Genomic DNA, 26,041 nt, shown 5'->3' on the forward strand with positions numbered 1-26,041 from the left:
CATGGAAGCAGTCTGAGCTCTGTCTTGTTTCATGTGGGTCATAGTATTGGTTTCACAGATCAGGAAATTGTTCTGCTGATACAGGTGAGAGCTGAGCTTAGATGTAGCAGCATCAGCCTCTAGAGGTTCTGTAGTTTCATTGTCATCTGAGAAAGTGGAAGCCCATGGCACTAACCTGTAAAGTTTGCCCATGTTCAGCACTTTGAGAGATCCCAGTCTACCACTGACTACTTGTTATTTCTCCTTATGTTACAAATAGAGCTGAGCAAATGAAAGTAGATAAACAGTTTTATGGATAGTGAAGTGACAGCTTTAAAAACAAAAAAGAGCTTTATAGTAAGACCTTTCTAAGTCAGAAAATACATGAGTTTCTTAGCAGAACTACTGTGGAATGTGATAATTTTAAAGTTAGATTGTCCTTTCCAATTCTACCTCAAATGTCATCTTACAAAAGGGGTCGCTGGAGCCGCCCTCTTATTTTCATGCTACCACTGCACCAGTGTTAAACATCCCAGCTTTTACAAGTTGGTTTGTACTAAAGCCAAAAATATGAAAAATCTCCTATGAATGAGAAAAAATCAAAATCTAGAGAGGGTGGCTGAAGAGGGTCCCCCGTGGAGAGTCGGCCAAGTCACGACAATCACACCAATATGGCTACATGCCGTGCTCACTTTATTAAACAAACAGGTCATATTTATAACTTAAACCGACCGCTCACACGACTTTACACACAGGTAATTGGATAAAAGTCTCTGGCCACGTGGGGGTCCGTGTCGCTGATTGGTGGGCATGCTGCAGGTGCCTGATCAGAGTGTGCCGATGAGAGTGTGCTGATTTCGCAATTCCTAGGACTTGCTCTGCACCTGGCTTCTTGTTTGTGCATAGCTTGTCTTCTTTCTCCCACTGCTTGTTCCCAGGACAATTTAAAGTTGCTCTGCAGTTTCAACTAACAGGCCTGGGTTGTCCAACCCAGACAATGGTAACATATGTCCTCGGTCCTTTAAAAATCCCTCTACATATCCCCCTTTTTCTTTTCGGACAACCCATGTCTGTTTCACAATAGATGTTAAACCTTTCTTCAAACAAGAAAATAAACAGTTAAAAATTAAAAACATTACAACAATGATTATAACAAAGCATATTCCTTCTGTCAATAATGTCTTTAACCAACCTGTTATCCCCAAACCTCTCAATTGTTCATCGAAGGGATTATCAACGGAAGAATATGCTTCATGTTTCCCTGCAGTTGTGACAACTTCTTGTGCATCGATATGGAATGATCGGAAAGGTTCACACAACACATCCCTTCAAAATCCTCACAACCGTGTCCATGTGCTAATAACAAAAAATCTATTGCAGCTCTAATTTGTAACGTAGCATGCCTGACACTGTCTACATCAAGCAATAACAAACTTAAAATCTGTGATGTAAGATTAAATTGTTTCTCTCCCCAACATGCTAACCTTCATATATTCTTAGCATTTAATGCTGCCATTTGGACTCATACATGTACCATTCTTATTGGAAGTCAGATCCACTGCTTTAACATTCAAAAAAACCATCAAAATTTGTTTCATTCTCTTGCAGGGGAATACCAATTAAACAAGTTCTAAAGGGGTTGTTTGCCTGTTGCAGACTTAAACAAAAGTCTGTTACCCCCTGATATTTGCCCATGTCACCCATATGTTTGTCCTAGGCAAGATGTCAAAATACTTTGGCCAATGGGTAAAAAATTCATCAAGACCGTAAACCAAGTCCACCACTTAAACATGTTTACTCCTGCAATTTCCACAATTTTTTTTATTTTTTTTTTTATTTTTTTTTATTTTTTAAATTCCACCCCACAAATCTGTGCTTTCACAGATTCTGATGATGTATACTGTCTCCAATCAGCATGGTATTACACTAGTCGTATGTTTTCTCTTGCTTCATGCCCGGTTACTAATCAAACACATACACTCTTTACACCATTAACATTTAAGCTTTGGCTTACAGAACCGTTTTACCCCACATAGCATACATTGGCATAATACCCGCGGGTTACATCCCTTACAACATAGACAGTTTATTCTGTCTGCTCGCTCTGAGTCTTCTCTTCCGTCTTCTGATCTTGACATACAGGTCACACAAACTTGCTAGGGACCCATATAGGTCCTTTATCTGTGGAGATACAAAAATAACCTCTATCGATAAATAACACCGGGTTAGGTCCTTCCCATACGCCTGAAGCCATATTTTTATACAAAACATTCAAACCAGGAACTGTAGTTGTTTGGTTCCCTCGCGCTGTTTGGTGATGTATAACAACAGGTGGTCCCTCTCTGTCCTCCGTAAGGGAGAGATAGTTTAAGGTAAACAACACCTTAGTCAACCGTTTAGTTCCATCTATGTCCTGCGATACTTTCTGTCTCTGAAGATAATCCTTCAGGGTACGGTTTGCCCTTTCAACAACTGCTTGCCCCGTTGGGGAGTGAGGAATCCCTTTGATGTGTTTAATTCCCCAAGTTGTCATAAACCTAGCGACTCGTTGACTACTATATGCTGGAGCATTGTCTGTCTTTATTTCTACAGGTACTCCCATGACAGCAAAACAAGACATTAAGTGTCTCTCCACATGTAATGCCTTTTCACCGGTTTGTGCAGTGGCCCATATAAAATGAGAATAGGCGTCAATTGTGACATGCACATACTTAAGCTTCCCAAAGTCAGGTACATGTGTTACATCCATTTGCCAAACCTGAAGTGCCTTCAGACCTTTTGGGTTAGTGCCCACCCCTAAACCAGGTCCATGATGACTACACTGGGGACAGGAGCGGACAATACCATTTGCATCTGCTATGGGTATTTGATACTGTCGATGTAAAGACTTTGCATTCTGATGAAACATCTCGTGGCTGTTACGAGCTTCTTCAAACTTATTTGTTGGAGGATTTATTGCCAGACAGCTGACTGCTTCATCAGCTCTAGCATTACCTTCGCCCAACCCAATGGTCCACTGATGACTTCTAATATGCATAATACAAAATTCATGTTTTCTCTGTCGAAGAGTACTACACAGTTGTATAAACATTTCACCAAGATGTTGGTTCTTTGTCTCTCTCAACAAGGCATCTTCAATGCGCTGTACGACACCAACTACGTACAATGAGTCTGATACTATGTTTACAGGTGTATTGTTCCAGCTTCCCAATGCCCAACACACTGCTTTCAGTTCCAAGGTCTGAAGGTTGTCCCGTGGTTCACCAGTGATCACTTGTTTCTGCCACTGATTATCAGATTGCCAAACACACACAGCCTTCTTCATCTTTCGTCCTGCATCTGTAAACACCGTTGCCCTGTCAACTGGTCTTTTTGTGCATAGCAGTCTTGCAATCCACTGGTAATGTTCTAACATCTTCCAGAGTGTTCCTTTTGGCTGGTTGTTGTGTACAACACCTGTATAACCCATCAAGGCTTCCTGTATGGCTGTTGAATGTCTCAGAAGCCATTCATAATCATCACCACGGACTGGAATACTGATATCTGCCGGTTCAGTCCCATCAATTTCAAGAATCCTGTCTCTTCCTTTTCTCACCAAGGCCGCTACTGCTTCAGGGTGACTTAAAATACGATGTCTGGGTTGCAATGGCAAAAACAACCACTCTAAAACGATCACCGTATTTTCCCCCTTTTTGTTTTGTCATTGTAAAATAAGGGCAAAAGATAAAGTGGCAACACCGCAAACCAAAAACATAACGGATGATTCGCCATTTTGCGACCACACCAGCCAGTCTGAATCTTGCGGGACACAACTTCTAGGGCAGCCCGCTGTTCTGGTGAACAAGTTCAAGGACTGTTGGCTTTGGTGCCATGCAACTTGGATCGGAATGGTTGCAAATCATCGTTAGTGAGGCCAACTATGTTACGAACCCATTGTAGGTCTCCTAAAAGCCTTTGAGCATCATGCAGATTAGTTATTTGTGTAGTAAGGGTCACCTTCTGTGGTCGGATCTGAGCATTCGAGATGAGCCAGCCTAGATATTTCTATGGGGCCAAATGTTGAACCTTCTCTGGCGCCACAACCAAACCATATGATAAAAGGTGGTCAACAAGCCATTTCAGTTGATCGTCTGAAAACCTTTGTTCAGCAGCCAATAAAATATCATCCATATAACGATAGATTAGGACGTGAGGCCAACGTTGTCATATCGGAACAAGTGCCCAATCTACAAAAGTCTGACACATCGTAGGAGAGTTCTTCATTCCTTGTGGTAAGACATTCAAATTCATACAGTTTGGCTGGAGCGGCACGGTTTATTGATGGCAGAGTGAATGCAAATCTTTTCGTGTCATCAGGGTGTAAGGGAATCGTGAAGAAACAGTCTTTCAAGTCTATCACGACAATTTTGCCATTTCTGAGGGATCATTGTAGGAGTTGGAAGACCAGGTTGCAATGCTCCCATCACTAACATCTGATCATTAACCTTCCTTAAGTCATGTAAGTGTCGCCATTTCCCAGTTTTCTTTGGTATCACAAAAATAGGAGTATTCCAAGGACTTGTAGAAGGTCAAATATGACCTATTTTCAGTTGTTCCTGCACCAATTCCTCAGCAATGCGCAGCCATTCTTCTGTTATCGGCCACTGGTCTACCCAAATTGGCTTTTCTGTTAACCATGTAATCTTCAGTATGGGTGGCTGTCGGTCAGTGGCCGTAGCACAAAATGCTGATCAGTTGTCATAACTAGTCCCAATTGTGACAAAACATCCCGTCCAGTCAACCCAGATAATGTGTGTGGGAGTTGCACTACGTATGGCCGAACTACAATAGCCTGGCCATCTTCGAACTGCAATGTAATCAAGTCTTTACTCTGTTTTGGGACTTTTGCACCTCCTACTCCTACCACCTGGGTGATTGGAGATTGCAGTTCCCAATTCTGGGGCCATAGATGTTGATTAATGATGGTGACATCTGCCCCGGAGTCTAATAGAGGTTCCAGAGTAATTTGCTGACTGCCTTACTTCAATTGAATCTTCTGATATGGTCTTTGATTAAGATCTAATGTGAAACACACCTCATGTTCGGTAGATCCAAAACCGTCTTCTCCTCCCATCTTAGATGGCTGGCCTTGTTGTCTGAGTTGCTCATAAGATTGTCGATGCGCAACAAGGCTTTCATAGGGAAGTATTTGAGCAATTTTACTTCCTTTTGGAATAGTAACAGGTGGTTGTAAGGCATAGGCCATAACTTGCACGTGTCCCATAAAAACTGCATCAATTATCCCAGGTAAAACAATTCCTCCTTGCCTTCCTATTGAAGATCTCCCCAATAAAAGTCCTCCAAATGGAGAATTCACATTACACAAAGGTCCTTTTACTTCAGTTGGAATTAAAGTCACTTCTTTATTATTCAAAGTTACTTCTACTGTGGTTGCCACGTCCACCCTGAGGCTCCCCTGGGTGGGTGGGACGCGCTGGTATAAGAAACCACATTTCTCATCTGCATTGTTGGGGCCTGTACTTGTGTCTTCGCGCGTAGACCCGTCGCGCTGCGCTGCATGTTTCCCGACCTGTTATATTTACAAACAGCAGTAGCATGTGTACCTAAGTTACATTTGTGAGCCCAAACAGTCTTTGAACAAGTACGCCTCATGTGCCCAGATTCACCACATCGATAACAAATACCAAATCCTGATTTACCATCGTTCCCTTTTCGATGTCCACCTATATGATTTGTTAAGGCTGCTGCGATTATATGCCCTTGCTCCCTCAACGCAGCAGTAAAGGCAGCCGCTTGGTTATTTTGTTCGGCTCGAGTAGCTCTAATCAACATTTCATCTACGGGACTTCCTTGGGGTAGTGTTGCTAAGATCGCCCTTGTTCTTGGGTTAGCCCCTTCAAAAGCGAGGGTGCAGAACAAATGTTCCTGCAGGTCCACAGGTAAATCAGAATTGTCCTTTAATGCTGCAGACAAACGGTCTACAAATTGTCCATAGGACTCCGTTGTCCCTTGACGAACAGTGGTATAAGAAGCAGGTTTCTTCTTGTCTGGCACAGACAAAAGGGCTCAATGTGCTAAAGTTTGAGCAAGTTGATGCATTTGTATGGGATACTGCAATTGAACCTGCGTAGTAAAGTCCCTGCCCAGTTAACATATCTGCCCATAGACCATAAAGCGGACCTCCTATATCTGGATCTTGATGTCTATTTGCTTCCTCTACAGCTAGTCTCTTCCACTCCCTCTCAAACATTAAATATTGAGAAGGAGTCAAAAATAGGGAAGCAAGTCCCACACAATCAGCAGGTGAAAGAATGTCTGCTGTGAAAATAAACTGTATGATCTGTTGTGCAGCCTCTGAACGCAGGCCATGAGTAGTAACCGTTTGCTTTGCTTGTTGCAATATTTTCCAATCATGCGGCTCCCATTGTGCACCAAGGCTATTAATCAGTACTGGACAAGCTAATGAGCTGGTCACCTGCCAATCACCCTCCAAAATAGCAACACGAATAACACCAGACCAACACTGTAGAATTGGATCTTTTCTCAAGTTCTGCATCGGAGGGGTAGTTGGGCTAACTGGAGGAACTACAGGTATTGAAGTAGTAGGCAGGTTCATTTCAACTTGCTTTTCCAGATTTGTTAATTTATCTATTACCTCCTGTAAGGATTTCTCTGTATTGTTATCACAAAGCTTCTCCCCGCCTTCCTCCTCAAATTCGTCCAATGATGTTTCAGGAAGAGGAGGATACGACATTGGATGGCCCTTTTGCGCCCCCCCCCCCCCCCCCCCCCCCCCCGATTTGACCTACGAGCTGTCGCCACCCTCCGTTTTGGTCTTGCTCCACCCACAGCTCCAATTGGTGCAGCATGACTCGCTGCTCCTCCTTCCTGGGGAGGCTCAACAGCCTCTTCTGGTTTCGGCTCAGTTACAACAGACCCCCGAGGAGTAACTTCCGGTTTGTCCGCTGTCTTATCTAAAAACTCCTGCACTGTTGAACACGCAGAGGCTGACATACCCTTCATAGGACGAGTATGCCCAACGCCAAAAAATGTAGCCAAGAGAGAAGGCTTAGGTGAATCACCCTTCTGCTCTATTGGCTTTTCTACCACATCTCCTCCCAACTCTTCTATAGCTGCTGCCGCTACTTTTTTTTCTGCCTTCATAGTTTCCAGAGTGTTAATTATAGACTGCCATGTAGCTCCTAACGCTTTAGCTTCTTTTCCTTCTTTACCTCCCTCGATCGTAGTATCCCAGAGGCAATTTCCCACTTATCTCCATTCCGTAATACTAAAAACAATAACGCGGGCTCGGGAATCTTATCCATTTTTCGTGCCCAGCAAACTAAAGCCTCCACTTCTGTTTCTTTAGTGCTCTCCCCTCTCTTAAAGAGGATATTAGTTAAAAGTTTAATTGCTGTATCTAATTCCATCGCGGTCTTCCTGAGAGCTCCCCCCTCTCACAGAAAGGATATCAGCAGAGAGCCCTGCCACATTCATTGCGGTCTTCGTTAGTGCCCTCCCCTCTCTCAGAGAGGAAATCAGCGGAGAGCCCTGCCGCGTTTTATTCATCGCAGTCTTACCTCCGGTGGAGGTGCGATCTGCAGCTCTGCACCGAACTCTGGACTCCGCTTTTCGCCTTCCAGATTCCGCCCGCCTCCGACCTCCAGCTCCCTAATCGGACAACTTCCCTTCGGGTCCGATGCACGGAGACTTCCGCATTTAAGAAAACAGCATTTAAACTAAACCGCATTGAAGCGAACCGTATTTAAGTGAATAAATGGGTCCCTGTTCGGGCGCCAGACGAAGAGGGTCCCCCGTGGAGAGTCGGCCAAGTCACGACAATCACACCAATATGGCTACATGCCGTGCTCACTTTATTAAACAAACAGGTCATATTTATAACTTAAACCGACCGCTCACACGACTTTACACACAGGTGATTGGATAAAAGTTTCTGTTCATGCGGGCGTCCATGTCGCTGATTGGTGAGCATGCTGCAGGCGCCTGATCAGAGTGTGCCGATGAGAGTGTGCTGATTCCGTGGTTCCCAGGACTTGCTCTGCACCTGGCTTCTTGTTTGTGCATAGCTTGTCTTCTTTCTCCCACTGCTTGTTCCAAGGACAATTTGAAGTTGCTCTGCAGTTTCAACTAACAGGCCTGGGTTGTCCAACCCGGACAATGGTAACATATGTCCTCGGTCCTTTAAAAATCCCTCTACAGGTGGCAGCACCTGAAAACATCAAGCAGGGACTAGGGCCTGTTAGTACCATGCAGCATGCAGACAAATAGCAGTTGTGCTCTAGATGGCAATTTGTAGCTACGTCTGTTTGCAATTAAGAGTTACAAAAGATTATGGTCATATTTTAGCGTGGTGTGCCTTTCCCCAGGAGCTGTTACATCATTGCAGAAATGGATTTCAGTGGTCCACAGGAAAAGAGATTCTTTTTTTTGCTTCATGTTCCCCCCCCCTTGAAGCAATAGGATTATGAGATCTGTGATTCTGCTTAGGGAGTAGCTGTGATTTCTAAAAGCTGCAAGCTCAGGATGATACTGACATTGGTAAAGTCCACAGCCTCCTCACCTTGTGACCTTCTTCACCATTTCTTCTGATGGGGAAGAATGGAAGGATGTTCAGACAGCCATGCTCATGACAATCTTCAGCCTCATCTTCCATACAGAATCACAGAACGGTCAGGGTTGGAAGAGCCCTCTGGAGATCATCTAGTCCATCCCCCTTCTAAGGCAGGTTCTCCTAGAGCAGGTTGCCAGTTGCGTCCAGGTGGGGTTTGGGTGTCTCCATAGAAGGAGACTCCACAGCCTCTCTGGGCAGCCTGTTCCAGGTTCCAGCTCTGCTGCCCTCAAAGTAAAAAAGTTCTTGTATTAGAAGGAACTTCATGTGTTTCAGTTTGTACCTGTTGCTTCTTATCCTGTCGCTGGGCACCACTGAACAGAGCTCGGCCCTGTCCTCTTGGCACTTGCCCTTAAGATATTTGTACATATTGATGAGATCCCCTCTCAGTCTTCTGCTCTCCAGAATAAACAGTCCCAGATCCCTCAGCCTTTCCTCATCAGGGAGATGCCCCAGTCCCCTCATCTTGGTAGCCTCTATTGGCCCCTCTCCAGTAGTTCCCCATCTCTCTTGAACTGGGGAGCTCAGAGGAAGGAGCCCGTATGCAAGAGGGAGTTGCTGTTTAGTTTCTAGTTTTTAAATCAAGACTCTAGGAAAGGGTTAGTTGCCTTAGTTTCATGGTTTTTTTATCTTCAGTTCCTTCTGGGCTAGAAATCAAGATGGCAAAAGTGAGTAGACAAGCCATCTTTGGTACATGTGGGCTGAACTGGCTAAGGGGAAAATACCACAGAGGTAACAGATGTGAAATCTGGAAGAGGTGTAGTAGTGCAAGGATGACTACAGGTAGAGCTACTGCTTACCACAAAAAGCACGGAAAGAAGGCAAGGGAGTGATCTTTGAATCTGGAAGGGGCAAGAGCATAACCTGATCTTTCCTGTTGTAGAAAGGGGAGAGAAGTCATGATCTTGGAAGGCGTCAGAACATAGCTGGGTAGACATCAGAGAATGATTTAACAAAGCCATTGTAAGGCACTGGAGGTCATAGCCTGACAATTAAGGAATCTTAATCACTAAAGGCTTTTAAGAGCAGATCAAAAATGCTTTGCTTAAGTGTTTATAATGCAAGGGAGTGGTGATCATGCTTTGGAATAGAAGGATGGATTAGATGCGGTGCTTGAGGATGCTACCAGCCCTGCTTTTCAATGAGAGCCTCAAGACTCAGCTAACATTAGCTGAAGGCTTTCTATTGCACACATGTAACCGTGACTCAAGGCTTGGGAGGATTTCCCAGGACTATGGCACTCCCTTAGCACTGCTTCACCACATAATGCTGCACCAGTTGTGAAACCTGGAGGTTGTTCTCCTGTGCCTGCAGGGCAGCTGCACCACTTCCTAGCAGCTGCTATTTCACAGTGTGTGCTGTGTTCCATTCATGGGCAAAGAGCCTGAATATCCACAGCGGCAGCACCAGGCTCTGACTGAAGAGCTGTCCAAAGATAGCCACACATTGCTTCCTAGCTTTGGAAACATAAGGAGAAAAAAATAGCCAGCAGCTGCATTCAAGCTGTGTGCCACAGCTGAGCTATCTGCAGCACATGCAACATAAATCAGCAGCTGGTTGTCAGATCCAGCAGTTCAGTTTTTGATGGAAATGGGGAAAGTCAAGTAAATGAAATTTATGCAGCCAGCAGACTGTCAGTAAGATTTCTCTGCTCTCCAGTTACACGTTTGCACAAGCAGAGTGCCTTGCAGGGCAAGAAGAGGTGTCCTTCTGTGCTGTTGGTGTTTTGGGGTGGCACAGCTTTTCTGTGGTGAAGGGATGCCAGCACAGGAACACCTCACAGAGGTCCTGCTGAGACAGCAGCATGCTAACCCGAGTGCTCAGTTGAGAAAATGTTTGCTGTTGGGCTTCACCCCCTGCCCTGGCAGCTGCTGAGTTTCCATGGAGGTCACAGCAGGAGGTGAGGAGCTGTGGCAGCCTGGAGGGAGGCTGCCAGCTGGACCCCTCGGCTGTTGTATATTATGAAATAATCACCCAACTGAGAATGGCTCAAATGCCTGGAGAGGCCTTTGCTGCTTCAGCCTCACTTCAGATTACATCAGCTGCTCAGCTCTGAACTCCCAGCCTGATTTTTGGAGGCACCAGTCAATTAACACCTGCAAGCTGAGAGCAGTTGTGCTCACTGGGAGCTTCATGTGGGGCTCTCACAGCTCCGGGGCCAGAGCTGGAGCCAGGCTGAGCTGCAGACCCCTCAGTTTTACAGACAAAATGCAAAAGATGTGTGCACTTGATCAATGTGCACTCAATTCCTCCTCCTGGAAAATGCAAGGATCCAAATCCACCTGGGAAAAAAAAAAAAGAATTAAAATTATGCACTAGACCTGAAAACCAGTGGTCAGCCTCAAGTGTAAACTTGTGTATATTTTACTGCAAAGTGACATACATGCAAAATAATCATTGCTTTAGAAAAAAAAATATGGAAATTCATCCGCAAACTATCTAAGTGATAATGATTTATTTAAAAGAAAACATTTAGGTACTAAAACCAGAATAATAAAAATAAAATGCTAGAGAAATGCAAAATGTACAAGGTAAATTTATGGCTACTGAGCTGAAATATGTACCTATTTACTCAAAATGCATTGAATCAAAAGATGTGGATGGAATCTCTTTTGGCTATACATTTTTGGCTAGTACTATAGAAATACTCTGTTGCAAACATTTCATTGTGGTTGCTTTTCAATCTTCCTTAGACTGAAATTATTCAGAATTTTTTTTTTCATTCCTATCAATCCTTTAGTAGATACATAATAATAATATGGTACTTTGTAATTAAATACAGTTTTTAAAAATAGCTTCAAGATTTATTTTAAAAGGAAGTTGGTAGCATTTTGTAACATCTCCAGTAAAACACTCAAGACGTTCTTTGATACTCAATTCTGTTTTAGGTACTTCCAAGCAAAAACTGTGATGTGCTAAATTATAAGCGTTCTTAAGATTTTTTTAATTACACCTAGTACTGAATAGGTCTTGCAGGTCTGGGAAAAAATTTGTATTTCTGAGCTATTCTTTGAATTTTTAAATTACAGGGTCATCTGTGAAACAATAGCAGTCCTGCTCTGTGCAGCCTTGCATGCTGCAGGAAATACTTCACTTTGTCTCTGAGTATGCAGTTGCTGTTAGTAACTTCAAGCAGCTTTAGAAACATTTTTCATTTTCTTATATGTTCACTTCATTAAAAAAAATTCAGTACTAGGCTGGATAGATTTCTGCTTCTCTAATTGAGAAATATTACTTCTCTAAAAAAACCCCAAACAACCCACAAGCAAGTAAGCAGAGGCTTTACCAATAAGCATGTGTTTGAAGTAAAACTTGCAGTTCCTTCTTTCTTCGCTGGGTACCACCTATATGGGAGGATACAGCACTACCTCCATCTGCCTTGAAATCATTCAGCATTACACCATCCTTCCTGAAGCATGTAATCTCCAGTTAAAAAACAAACACCAACCAACAACTCCAAAAACTACAACCAAATCTAATAAATGCTTGCCCTAGCCCCTTGCTAAATATGCCTTTAATGCTAATTAAGTAGCACAGCACAGGTGATTAATTGGCCAAGATTGGCTGGTAAAACCCAGCAGCAAGGAAAGGTTTTATCTCTTTTCCTTCCCCAGGAGATGTGGGTGGTAACTTGGGGATGGGTGAACTTCTCAGTGTCCTGGGCACTTTTCCTGTGGTCCCCATCTGGCCACCGCAGGTGGCTGCAGAGGAGCCTGGGTGACTTTGCGAAGGAGCAGGAGTGCAGCGAGGGGATGGCTTGGCTGTGTTTCAGTGGTGCATTTGTGATTTCAGATGCTTGGCAGCCTGCAGCCCAGCTTGGAAAATGGGCGTTGTTTAAATGTTACTCGGAAGGTGAAGTTTCTATATATTCCCTCTGCAGAGGATGCTTAGTAATGTGCCTATGGATGCTGCCGTCAGATGCATGAGGATGGGCTCTTGAAAAGTCATTCTCCTAGTCTGGAACTGGAGGGAACCTTTTGGCCTGGGGCTGAGGAAGGGATGGGAGCCTGGCCAGAGGAGCTGCGCTCCCCCTGTCAAAAGCTGGGTGAGGGAAGCCAGCCTGGAAGGCCTGATGAGCCAAAGTCCTCTCACAACCAGCTTTTACTTTGACGTGGGAGTGTGGCTCGCCATTGCTCCTGCAGTCTGCTCCAGCACTGAGCTAATTTCCTCCCATTGTCTTTGGGGAAGCACAAGTGCCCAGAGGGGAGGTGGCAGTGGTGGTGATGGTCCCCTGGAAGCTGAGGCATAGGGCTGCACCATCGGGCCCCTCCACAGCTGAAGGAACCTCTGCTGCTCCCTTCCCAGGTGATCCTTTCTAGAGATGTTCCACCGAGACTCCCGTTTCTCAACTGCATTTCTTCATGGTAGAGGAGTTCCTACCGCTTCCTCGTGGAGGTAACATACTGAAATCATTGCACTCTTGGTAGAGGTGGTCAAAGAACAATAAAACAAAGCCAGAGGAGACTAGAAGAGGTGCTGGGCTGTACACCCTAAATTCCTGGAGCCAGCACCACCTCCTGCTTTTCCTCTTCCCTTCCTAATCTTTCATCCCATCTCCCTGAAAACTCAGAGTAAATAGCCTGGTATTTCTCCTAATCTGGCATTTAAAATCTTAGACAATAAAGCTTTCACCACTTCCCTTAGGGAGACAATTTTCCAGGCTGTCCTGCATTCAAAAGCTTTCCACCCTGATTCTCAGCTTAAACATGCCCTTCCTTCATTTCACCTCATTAAAATCATTAAAGTATCACCAGTCTTCTCCCTTCATGCCACTTACTTCATTCAAATATTTACAGATCCCTAATGTCTCCCTGCTTAGTTTACTAATTCCATGGTACCTATGATAGTCCGTAATTCTTTTTTTTTTTTTTTTTTTTGTAATGCCTCCAGCCTGCCGATTCCTTCAGTTGTGGCTCTTTGAGCTCCTTTCCATTTATCACTCTTCTTGCAAATGCGAGGCAGATGCTCACTGCCCTCGCCTGTGTCATGCTTTTCTGTACGCTGTCCAAAACTACATTGCCTGTGCCTCACTGCTGTGTCCTAACGCCTGTGCAACAGTGTGCCGTCCTCCGGGTGTCTTTCAGGAGTCATGCCTCCAAAGCAGATCCTTCCCTGTAAATACAGATTCCAGATTTTTTTCCCAGAAGTAGCCAGCCAGGTTGTGGAGGTTGATTTTAGTTGGTGGCAGGGCATGGCTAGAGCTGCGTAGGAAATCAGAGCATCCTACAGATTAGAGCCCACAGCAGCCCCATGCAGAGGAGGTTTTATCCTTTCCTGAGTGTGGATTTTGTTAACACCCTACTTGTTCCTTCTTATGCTGACACCGTCGATATTGAATGCACCGATGAGGCTGGTGCTCTTGCAAAGGAAGTTTTTTACCTGTTTGGTGAGAAGCATCTTGCAAAGTAGTTCTAAAAGGGAATTGTGAATTCCTGAATACGTATCTCTGCTTCTACCTGAATCTCTCTCTTATCCTTATTTCTCCTCAATGTGGTACATTCTTCTGAGGTGGTATGTGATGTCTTTGTTTCTCAAGTCCATGTACTTGATTTGGGTGGTGGTGCGGGTAGATGCATACACACAATTCTATACCATCAACCCTAAAACTGATTCTGTGCCGTAAGCAGTGGCTGTGGAGGAGTGGGATCCTCCAGGAGTGCCTCTGCTGCACGCTGCATGTTTGACACGAATTTCCCAGGCGTTTGTAGGCCCCCATTGGGATTCAGGGACTATGCTGAAATGATTGCTGCCACATGTTTTCAAACTGCAGAGCACCGCCTACAATGTATTGTGCAGTTGTGCAGCATATATACCCCAGGGCTGCAAAGCTGAAGACTCTGATTAAGAAACATCAGAACGATGTTTAATGTACTCATTACAATGTTTCCCTAATTGCACACCATGCTTCCCCCACCCAGCCCCCAGGTCTCTGATCTCAGGGAGCGCAGGGGCAGGATCACCAGGATCCGGTTGGAGGGAGAACAAGTGCTGGCTGACAGGGCTGGTGAGAGGTGTTTGCTGGGCTCCTGCCGCCTTCACCTGCATCCCCCCTGGCTCGGCCCTCCTCATTGCCCAGCCCCTGCGCTGGGGGAAGACGTTTCGTTCTCCTCCTTTCCTTCTTCCTCCTCTGCTCTTTTCCTCTGGTGAGTCAGCTCCAGCCACCGTGCTTTGCACACTTGGGCTTCGTCGCCAGGGAAGCGCACCAGCGGTGTGCTGGCAGCCCGCAGCAGGCCCCCCTCCTGGCTAACCCACCGGCCATCGGCTGCCCCCGCTTTCCCCTGCGGTGGGCGACCGCAGTGCGACCAACCCTCGCCACGGCTGCCTGCCTCTCACGCGGGCGCAGCCCCTCACACCTCGGCCCAGGCACCTCGGCGGGGGCCCAGCCTCAGGCCGCGGCCCCTCAGGCGACGCCCACTGGGGCCGGGGGGGGCTCTGCCTGTGTGTGTCAGGGAAGGCACACCGCGGGGAGGTGCGACAGTCAGTGGGCGGGTGCGAGCCCGAGCTCGCCGCTCCCTCAGGCGGGGGGAGAGCAGCGGGTCGGGTCGGGGCCTGGCGGGCGCGGTTCTGCGCCGCGCGGGGGCGCTGGCGGGCGGTAACCGCTCTGCGCGGCGCTCGGCTGCTCCGGCGGCGGCGGAGGGAGGAAGTGACGCCGCGCAGCGGAGTCCCGTGGCCTTCGGTGACATTCTCTCTGGCGGCGGGGGCGCGGAGCAGCGGCGGGGGGGGCGGTGGCGAGGCTGAGACAAAGCTCCTTCCGGTTGCCTGTGCTCCAGCTCCTGCTCCTTGGGGGGGAGGGAGGCCAGGAGGGGCCCTGCGTTGCCCAGGTGAGTGGGGCCGAGGCTGACCCGCTGCGGTAGGGCCGGCCCGGGCAGCCGCGGGGGCGGCGGGAGTGTTGCCGTTAGCCGCCGCTGTTCGCGGGAGGGAGGGGTACCGGCCTCACCGCCCTTCTACTGGTCGTGCTGGGAGCGGGCGGCCCGGTGCTGCCCCGGTGCGGGCGAGCCCGGCCCGGTGGGGGTCTGGTCTCACCAGGGCCGGTGTGTGTGTGTGGGCAGGCCTGCCTGCCCGCCCGCCCCCGGTGGCTGAGGGGAGCGTCGGGTGGCTGGTGGGTGGCTGAGCGCTGCCCGGCTCGGCGTGGCGGCAGTGACCTCTACCACGGCCAGACAAGGTGCTCGGCAGGCGGGAGCCGCCGTTGTGTGTCCCCCGTCCCGTCCGTCCCCGTACCCACCCCCCCCCCCCCCCCCCCCCCGCCCGGGATCGGCGGAGGAAAGCCTTGTTACAGCTCCTGGGGGCAACCTCGGACCCTTTTGGTGTTTTCTAACACTCCTGCAACGTGCTGTGGGATCGTATTTGCTGTTGGGAGAAAACCCCTTTGAAAAACGAGGCGTGTAACTCCTCCGGGTTTATGCTTCTCGAGGTTTTTTTGCCCGTTTACCTTGGATGATGTGCTAATACGTATTTGATGTCGAAAAAAAGTTCAAGTTGTTCGCTGCTTATCTAGCCTGAGTTCCCCTTGAGCTCCTAAAGGCTTGCAGATGTGGCTTTGAGCAGCACAGCCATCCGAGGAGAATATAAAATTGAACTGCGCTACTTGTTCTTTTTAAAAAGAAAAAAGGCAGCCTGAGCAGACTTGTAATGTTTTAACTATTTCCCCAATTCCTGTATTGTAACTTTCTTTGCACTGAGGTTATTGGACAACTACTAAGAGGCCACGTTTTGAAAGGCTTGCGTTGTGGATTTTTGTAGGTTTAGGTTGTGTGGCTGGTAGGGAGAGCTTCCACCCTTGTTAAGCAGCATCTGATTGTATTTATGTCTTAGTTTGTTAATAGTGGAACAAGGCAACTTGTCTTAAAGTTTGTAGGTACCTTTGTGAAACTATAACAGCACTTAGTAGAACAAGGTATTGGTTGTAACTAGTTATGCACTTTAAACCAGCACAAAGTACCCAACAGCACTTCAAAAGCTGAAAAAAAAAAAATCTGATGTGTAGAGATGTTATGGTATAAGTCAATCCTGTTTCTTTTTTTTTTTTCTTGGGCAAGTAAGTTTAGCTTATAAAAATGAATGAGCAGTAAATCTTGGAACCCTTTAGCATCTCTTTAAAAATGTAAAATTTCTCTTAATCCCCCCCCCAATTTTTATTTGGTTTTAAATCTTGTCTGGTACTTGCCAAGTATAAGACCAAATAATAGTTTTACTTATAGGCAAGTGCTGGCCTATTTCCAGTTTTCAAGCTAAAACTTTAAGAACAAACGGTAATAGCTCTCCCCTTAAAACAGCAAACAAATTTAAAATGTTTCTCTTAAAGTCTCTTATGTTGCTCAAGACCTTGAGGTGGAAAACTGGATATAGTGTGCCCTTTTGAGGTCTTCATCTTGTGGTTCTCCTGCCCTAGTTAACACCTGTAATTGCTGTTTCTGTGATATAAGAGCTGAAAGTTGGGCAGTTACAACAGTGCAGCTTCCCCTGTTGCCCTGGAGGAGGGAAATATCGCCTTTGGAGAGCAAATAGGTTTGTAACAAGCTCTAAGGAGGACAGCAGGTTGCTTGTCTCGTGTTTGCTAAACTCAAACACTCCCCACTCCCCCGTTATACATGTATGATACAAAAGCAGTGAGATGAAGTACAGAGGACTCGGCTGTTCAACAGCAATCATTTATAAGCATCATTTTCTGAGTATTTCTCACATCTAGTGATGTAGAGCAGTCTGGTGCTGGCAAAAGAAGCTCCAAAGGGGGTGGTTATGTTGCTACTTAAAGCCGGTAAAATACTCCTTTCTGTGGTTCTGGTGTACCAATAACATTAGTGTTTTGTCTGAGGGGTTAGGAGGAACAGTGGGGGTGATGGAAGGTAGTACGTGAGTTTGGGCAGCTGGTATTATGGTCAAGTATGAGGATAACAGTTGTGACTCATTTTTAAACACTTGATTTTCTAATTGTGTGGACTATTTCTGTTTGCTCTTCAGCCTAATTGCTAGTCGGCATCATGAAGAGGTACGATGAGAAATTCCTGAGATATTCAGGAAGAGGAAAGGTCTGTGGTCTTACACATGCAAGTGTGTGGTGTGTATTGCTGCGCAGCCTGGCCATCTATGCTTGCACTCGTGCACGAAGGCTGCTTGCTTGGTAGAAATTGAAGTGCACAAACAAGTTGGGAACGGAGTGGATACATTAAACAGGGGACTGTGAAGGGAGGGGAAAAAGAAAGGAACCTTAAGTCAACCACAAGGCAGTTGAGAACGGTCGATACAGAGTGGTCACAGCATACAAACGAAGCAACGCTCTAACTGATAAAGGGGAGGTTGGAAGGATGTTTGTAAGCATTTGACAAATGGGCAGATGAAGCTGGCCGCTGACTGTGGAGGAGGTGGGGATTAATGAGGTAAGATAAGATCGAATGAACAAAGAGTAAATATAGGGAGTCATGAGGGTCTTTGAACACTAAACATTGGGGAGATAAGTTGGTGTAACTTGATCAGAGAAAAATTGCCTTGGTTGTCCTGACACACACACCTACCCCATCTACTTGCTGTTTATTTACCTTTGAAATGCAGGCTTCTTTGCCTTGCCTTGATTTGGTTCACTTTCTTCAGTTTCTCTTGTATATTATCACCTTTACTCCCTGCTCCACCAAGGATGTATATGCCATCTGTGACCCACCTGTATATCAACATCTCACTTAAACATCTGTTAATGAGATGGGAGTCTCCATCTACCACATGGTGAAAGTGGCTGCAGACCAAGCATTCACAACTGTGTCTGCCCTCCGACCAAAATGTCACCAGGAGATATGTTAAAGCTTTGAAAGCTTTTCAAATGAGTAAATAGTTTCAAGCAACCTGTATTTAATTTTCTATAACGTTTCAAAGTTAGTGTGTTGATGGTACTTTTTGACAGAATTGGGTCTATGGTCAATCTCAGCTTCTGTGTTTTTATCTGCAGTTGACTAAATGATTTAGAAAACTGTAAACATTGACAGAAACTGAGCAGCAGATTTAATAACACATTTACTAGCTCAGAGTGAAAGATTTAAATACCATACTTGCAAGCATATAACTTGCACCTCAGGATAAGCATTCTTGAAAAGAAGTACTAAAACTTGGAAGTCTTTGTGGGCTTCAACATTTCCGGTACCAATGGGGAACTGAAAATGAAGCACCAGTGGGAGAGGGGAACAGACAGTGCTGGGAAAGAGCTCTGGGATAAAGTTGTGTGGTACGGTTTGTGTTGCTGCAGTTATAGCTCTGAGATAACCTGAGGCTTACGTGACAAGGAAACCACTTTTGTCTTGGTTTGCCAGTATATGAATTGAAGCTAAGCAGAGAACCGACACTCGCAGCTGAACTGTTACAACACCGAGATCCGTGGCAGCAAATATTATTGCAGGGAACTTAGTATGATTTTCATTGTGATTTGTGTTGTCTGTCTTTTGCATCTTTGTTCCAGGTTTTTAATGCATAATGCAATTCTCAAGCTGCAACTTCAGGTCTAGAATGCAATGTCTACAAATGTGCAATTCAGAGCAAAAAGAAAACTGGATGCAAGAGACTAAATGAAAATGTGCATGTAGTGTAAATATTAGCCTCTGCTGTTGCTTTCTCATAACATAACTCATTTCTGTGAGCTAGACTGGAGACACTGATGCTTTGTCACTCAGTGTTACTGCTAAGGGTTAGAATTTAAATTTGTGGTTGCTCATTCCAACTTGTTAATGTTTCCTCTTCACCTGTCTGGTCAGCATGAATAGAGCCTGTACAGTATAGCAATTTCTCCACAGATATGACTGACTTTCTGGAGTTCAGGCACACATTGATTACTCATTCAGGACTGAAAATGATGTGGCTCACTCACTGAGGTGTTGCCATTACACTGTTGCAGATGCATTACTGAATGTGCAGGGAGGTCAAGTAACATCCCTGTGGTCACGTGATGAGTCAGCTTTAGATTCAGAATGATCCAACCTAATATCCCTTTTTATTTAAGAAGGCATTTAGGGTTTTATATCAATTAGACCATGTAGTCTGTCTCTTGAATGCTCAGAAATTGATTGTAATAGCAGAATAGTGTACAGGCTTCAGCTGTATCACACCTTGCGATACTGGTCTCCGAGAAGACAGTTTTAAAGCTGTTAGGACTCAGTCTGACAGCTTTTTAATCATAAGCAGAACAGGTAAATGTAAGTATTTAAGACTCTGTCAAGCTAACATTTTTGTTTCAGTGTACATGGATTTGCCTTTATAGTGAGACTTCTGCAGCATCCTGCACAGAGCTTTTCTGCTCTGATGCTTCAGAATTTCCTGGAAATGAGCAGGAAGAGCCAGGCCATGACTGGATAACTGCTTGTCTTGCTAAGTTTCTGCTGTAGTGTCTTGCTTTGTTGTGCTTGGTCATCAGCCTTTCAAGACTTAGTTTAGAGAAGGCAGATTTCACTTCCATTCTTCCAAAACAGGTAGAGACTAAGTGACTCAGAGTAGCAGAGCTGGGAGTAGCTAAGATCCAGACTTCATAATACCAGTTGTCTATGGGATGGTGCAGTTATTTCAGCAATTTGTTTTCCATTAAGAATATTACATTTGCCTGATACCAGTTTGAGGTTAGTGCTGTATGCTCCAATAGCATTGTCAAACTTTCTGAAGTAAAAGAAACAACATGCTAGCCAGGTATGGTTAAGACAGTACTGTTCTCTTGTACCGTGGCTTTCTTGTTAGCTGGTAATCTCCTGACTCCTGCGCTTTTTTTTTTTCCTCCCAATTCTTGCTAGAGAAACAGTTCTAAATAATCTGGCAAAAGAAAAATTTTAGGGAAAAGGTTGGTAAAGAGTAGGTCAGGAAGCTGTCTGCTAGTTCCCTGTGCTTGTGGTTGGAAATACCATGTAAGATAGGGGGGAGGTTTAGAGGCTGGCTGCTAATGAAGTTGGATGAAATGCTGGTAGCCTCAGGCCTCATTGTGTTTAATAAGATGTCTTTTGGAAATGAAATTGTCATTGTGGGGAAAAATGGGCTTGCGGGTAGCAGTGCCCATGAGCTGCATTACCAATAAATACCATTTCAGTTGTCAGTAGCTATGGTTCCTCCAGAGCTTATATTTACCTTTTGATCTGCACTACACTGAATCTGTGAGGAGTTATAAAAATAAACATTTCATTGAGTATTGTTTTTTAAAGAGCCTTTAAGGTGAAGTTTTATTTTCCATGGTTCCAGTTACTCATATTAATAAGTCACTTTAAAAGCAATTCACAGGCTTTGGATCCACTCACTGTAATAAAGAAAATCCAGAAATTGTTGAATAATGTAAAACTAAGCTAGGGAAATTTAGTGAGTATCTTGCCAGAGTTAGCCAATTATTGAGGGCTTCTGAAGTTATAGAACTCACCCCAATTTAAAGTTAGTTTGATAACAGCCACTTGATCTCCCTTTTTTGTTTTACAAGATCAATATGTTTTTTCTGCTTTTTAACACCTGTAGTGCATTTCACTGTATGGAACTCGGCAAGGTGCAGCAGTAATAAGACTGTGTTGAATTAACAGAATGGGATTGAATTAATGCTCCAGACTTGATGCTCTTTTTTTCTTCTATCTCCTCTTTTGCTGGGAAGTTGTATATATTGTTTGTCTCCTGTTGCTAACCATTAGCTTTATTCTTCAAAAAGCTCTGTCAGTTGAGCTTCTTTTTCTTAAATCAAGAACAGTAATGCAACAAATCATTTTGGATTAAATGGTGCTTTTATTTAAAAGGTGGTTTTTTTGGTGTGTTTTTTTGTTTAATTCCTGTCAGGACTTACTTGCATGGTACTGATGAATACTACCTTTTAATTTTCTTTTGTTCCTTTTATAGCTGGTAACTTGGTATCTTCTTACATGCTGTTACTTAATTTCTGTAGTCAAATATATGCAAAGTCTCCTGTACATTGTGAGAAAGAAATGTGTTTCCTGGTCTGTCTGTTATCCTCTGAAAGTAGAGGTCAAATTTCTTCACCTCTGCCAACTGGGAGTAAATACTGTAGGAAGTATCCGATAGTAAAGCCCATGTTAGAGGCATTATTCATAGCGCAGATATAACTGGCTTTTGACCCAGTCAGTTCTGGTTTTTGAAATACCCAAAGTAGCTTTTACTCATTTGCAGAACCAACCTGTGCTTACTTCATACTGTTTTTTTCTTCTGTTCTTTGTCAAAAGTTTATTCTAAATTAACCCTCTCCTGCACTGTTCTTTTTCCTTACCACCCTTCATTCTCCTTCCATAACAGACCATGTCACAGTCCCTCTAATTCTGCCAGTGCCCACAGATGTTTGTCTATGGCTGGTGGCATCCTACAAGGATTTAACTTTTGTTGCATTAGTTTCTTGGGAAAGCTCAACTAAGGATTTGTAAAGATACAGACTCAGAGGTTAGCTGCCTTGAGTTAACTGTGCTCTTGAGTATGGTTCAGTGGCATGGGTGAGCTTTCTTGATGAGAAGGTAGTGGGCTGTTTCCAGTGAAGCTGTACCTGCTGCTTACTGAGTCCTAATTAGGTTATGACAGACCAGTGTCACGAGTGCTTTCTTCTTTAAGAGCACTTTGGACATGTGAAGACTATGGTATTGATTGTTAGCAATCTGGTGGATGCAGAAATCAATTGGTACCTCTTATTACTGGTCTAAAAACCATCAAGGGTTTGGTGTCAAGAACAGCACAAGAGCAGCTAGTATCCTACTGCTAGTAAAATTTCCATAATGTGAATGTGATGTGGCTTTGCCTTTAGTGTATTGATACAGTTTTTCAGGAATATACCTACTGCAAATTCATGTTGCAATATTTAGATTTTATACTACTAGCTTAATAATTAAAGAAACAAATGAATAATTTTAGTGGGTTGTGTATGAGAAAATGACTTGATCAGGGTTTGGTTGGCTTACAGCTTCTTTCCAGCCTTTCTGTAGAATTTGGGGATATAGCCTGATCTCTTTTCTTCACTTGGCCAGACCATAAAATGGGCATGTTACTGACCTATGCTGGGAAGATACTGACCTAAAACCAACTCTTCAAATGCCTTGACAGCAGTACTGCATCTTTGCTCTATTTCCTGTAGGAAAGATGTGTAAAAAGATCTGATCATAAAATACTTACAGACTGTAGAGACACTTAATATCTCTTGACTCATCTTTGTTAAATGGCTGTCATAAACCTGTACCACTTGTGGTGGTACGCTCGGTGTACCAGGAGGTACTCCACTCAGTGACTTGAGCTCTTCGATAGCTGTAAGAGATGGGGAGATGCTGGTGAGTTGCTGCGTGGGCTACCGAAGTACCCTCAAGAACAGCCCAGGCGGTTGTGGCATCGGTTAGGTAGGCAGCACTGTTACTGGAAAGGAATGTTACACAGAACTTGACAAAACAGCTCTTATATCTGCTGAGAGTATCTCTCCTCCTGATTTCAAAGGTTGTGCAATTTTGGAGTGGTGTTTTGCAAGATCGGATGAGTTGTCCAATGCTCTCCCTTGCTTCAGGCCTGTTGCTGCTGTCTGTTGTGTAAGATGCTCGCCTTGCTGTTATTCTGGACCCTGACTCTCATCTCATTCAGCTTAGTAGCCTGATGGTAAGGTGCACAGCTTTCCTCTGGGAAGTTAATTACAAAAGGACTTGATGGGTGCTATCTGGCCAAGCCAGTAGGCACTTCTGCCTCTTTACAATGGCAGTGGGTTGCGGGGTGGACTTCAGGGCTCCTGGAACTGTGACCCCTGTCCCATGGCACACACTGCTGCTTCAAGATTTCCAAAACATGACAATAGCAAGGTATGTTTGTGCCTGTCCATGCTGGACTGGCTCTGATTTTTGCAGGTGACGGCACAAGCCCTTCTCAAATTAATACTGCAGTGCTGAGATAACTTTACTACTTCAAAGCTATGTTGCAGTTGTCCTGATCTGCCAGTTCTAGCTATTAGCGAGTAACACAATGATTGATTACTTTCAGGATATTTCAGATAAATGGCCTTAATAGGAAGAAAATCAGTGCTCTGAAAATCATGATTAATTTGTTATGGTTATGCTCTAGCAATTTAAAGTGATGTGAGCATTACTTTATTGACCATGGTAGAACAACAGACCAATGCTGCTTGAGAAGAGGCTGTCTGTTTATATAGAATGGCATGAACCAGCAGAGGAAGCACAAAATAAAATTCCTTTGACTAACAGAAATAGATAGGTAAAGTGAGAAATTTTTTTAAACTCAAAATCTTAGAAAAAGATGGTACATCTGTGTGACTGCCCTCAGTAGGGTGATCTTCTGAAAGCTAATATATGGCAGAGAGAAAAAGAAATGAAGCATGGCTATCCTAGCATTGATTTCTGTCACTAGTTTTGTTGAAAGAATAATGAAAAATCTTAGAGCAAGTTCCTTTAATTTTTAGGAACAGATAGTAATAAAAATATGCCCCCTCTAATTTTTAGAGTAGAGAGCATTGTAGTCTTTAAATCACTGCATGCTTGAGAAAAATGGTTTCACTGTGAGAAAGAAATGAGAATTTTAGAAGGCTAAGTGCAGCCAACCCTGTGTGCCTTTATTTGTATGCTAATGATTTAAAGAATCAGTCACCAATATTCGAGTGAGCGGAGGTTATCTTTATTCAGAGGTTATCTTTATTTGGCAGCACTGGGTGCATGGGGGATCGCTCCACCAAAGTCATGCACACCAAGGGAACCTTTCAGCCCCCTCTTTATACAAGTCACTCGTGTCTATTCATTAACTTTCCGGGAACTTATTAACATATCTCGCACCTGGACAACTAGCACACTCCCATTCAAGGATTTAGTATATCTTCAAGTTAATAATAAGGGTCTCCTCAGATAAACATGAGCACACTGTTCTTTAAATCATATATGGCCCCTTATTCATTCCCCCCTTTTCTAACAACTATTGTAATTTTTTACAACTATAAAAAATCACTATGCCCTATGATCATTCTTTGACAGCACCAAACAAAACATTGAAGTAATGCACATATTAATACTCATTGTAATAGTTTTAGGAATACTATAACAAAAGCATGGTTTAACAGTTACAGGTTAGGTAACCACAAAGTTAATTTGTCCCATATAGCCTTAAAATTCCATGATAAATCATCTTTAGTAATTTCATGTAAAATCTGAAACCTGTTCCATATCTTCTGAAAATCTCTTTCAATTTGATTACTTTGGTCTACATATACATCCAGTAATCATTCCATCCATCAGATTGGGAACAAGTGTTTTGCCCTGGGTTGCCAGGACATGCTCCCCCTGTCTTGCTTCGAGCTTTCCAACGACAGTTATTATCACTTTTCATAAATATTGTGGTGGTTAGGCTTAATATTTGTAAATCAAATCTGGAACCCAACTCATATGTTTTATTATCAAATAGGCAATATCCTCCACCATTGTCTGACTTGTTCCAAAAGTCTGGCCAGGTAGGCCATTTGTCATCAAGATATTTCCAGTTTTGAGAGGCCACACCATACAGGGGTGTTACCAAGCCTCCTTTAGGAAGAGAGGTACATATCCAGCATTCCTTAGCTTTCATAGCATTAACAATTATTTGCAATGTTTGAAGACTGGTATTGTCTACCCATGCTTCAGTTCCTAAAATCCTTACAACTGTTACAATCAAGATCAGAGTAACTTTACACAAATATCCCTTGATCCTTTTGACAGTCCATTGTGTCTCCAGAGATTTCTTTACCCGTCAATATCAGGTTCCTCCTTTATCTTAATTGGAGTAAAGATGACCAACAATACTCAATAGGGTCCATTCCACTTCTCTTGTAGAGGATCACCCTATTATAATTAGGGTCTAAAGAACTGTAGTCCCATGGGTCCTGCCAGGGTGATGGCCCATGATTTCTCAGGAGCCTTCTTTATCCTAGAGTAGTGAATCTAGGCTGGTTGTTCTCTTAACAGCAGTGAAGGTTGTCAGCAGCACCTGATAGGGTCCTTCCCACTTCTCTTTTAAAGGTTTCCCTGAAAAAGTCTTTATATATGCATAGTCACCAGATTTAAAGGAGTGGATTGGTTGATCTAATCCTCTGGCCCTTGTTCCCAATACTTGCTTATTTATAATTTTTAATTGTCCCTGGAGGGCCTTCACACATTCACACAAATATCCCTCCCCTAACTGCCTTAAATCTTCTCCAGCAAATTGTAACTGGTGCGGTCTCCTGTATAATATTTCAAAAGGGCTCAAATTCTCCTTTGTTCTTGGTTTAGTTTGTATTCTTAATAATGCCAAGGGAAGAGATTGGGCCAAGTTAGACTTGTCTCTTGTCCTATTTTTGCTATCTGTTGTTTAATTAAATGGTTCATTTTTTTCACTTGCCCACTTGCTTGAGGCCTATAAGGAGTGTGTAATTGCCAGTCTATTCCTAATACTGTACTCGCTTGTATTATTTTGGCACAAAAGTGTGAACCTCTATCAGAAGAGATTGTTGCCGGA

At 44.1% G+C, this 26,041-nt stretch overlaps 1 protein-coding gene across 4 annotated transcripts in view; it reads left to right on the top strand.

Annotated features, from left to right (window-relative positions):
* Window positions 1–15,272: 15,272 nt before the first annotated feature.
* Window positions 15,273–26,041, top strand: part of ARK2N (arkadia (RNF111) N-terminal like PKA signaling regulator 2N) — a 55,097-nt gene continuing 44,328 nt past the window's right edge. The window contains exon 1 of one of the 4 annotated variants that reach the window (XR_008745041.1): window positions 15,273–15,429. The gene's annotated coding sequence lies outside the window, so the exon portion shown is untranslated. The remainder of the gene's footprint in view (window positions 15,430–26,041) is intronic. The other 3 variants (XM_055792607.1, XM_055792610.1, XM_055792609.1) reach the window with 3 other exon arrangements.

The sequence above is a fragment of the Falco peregrinus genome, chromosome W (assembly GCF_023634155.1).
Source record: "Falco peregrinus isolate bFalPer1 chromosome W, bFalPer1.pri, whole genome shotgun sequence".
Lineage (NCBI taxonomy): Eukaryota > Metazoa > Chordata > Aves > Falconiformes > Falconidae > Falco > Falco peregrinus.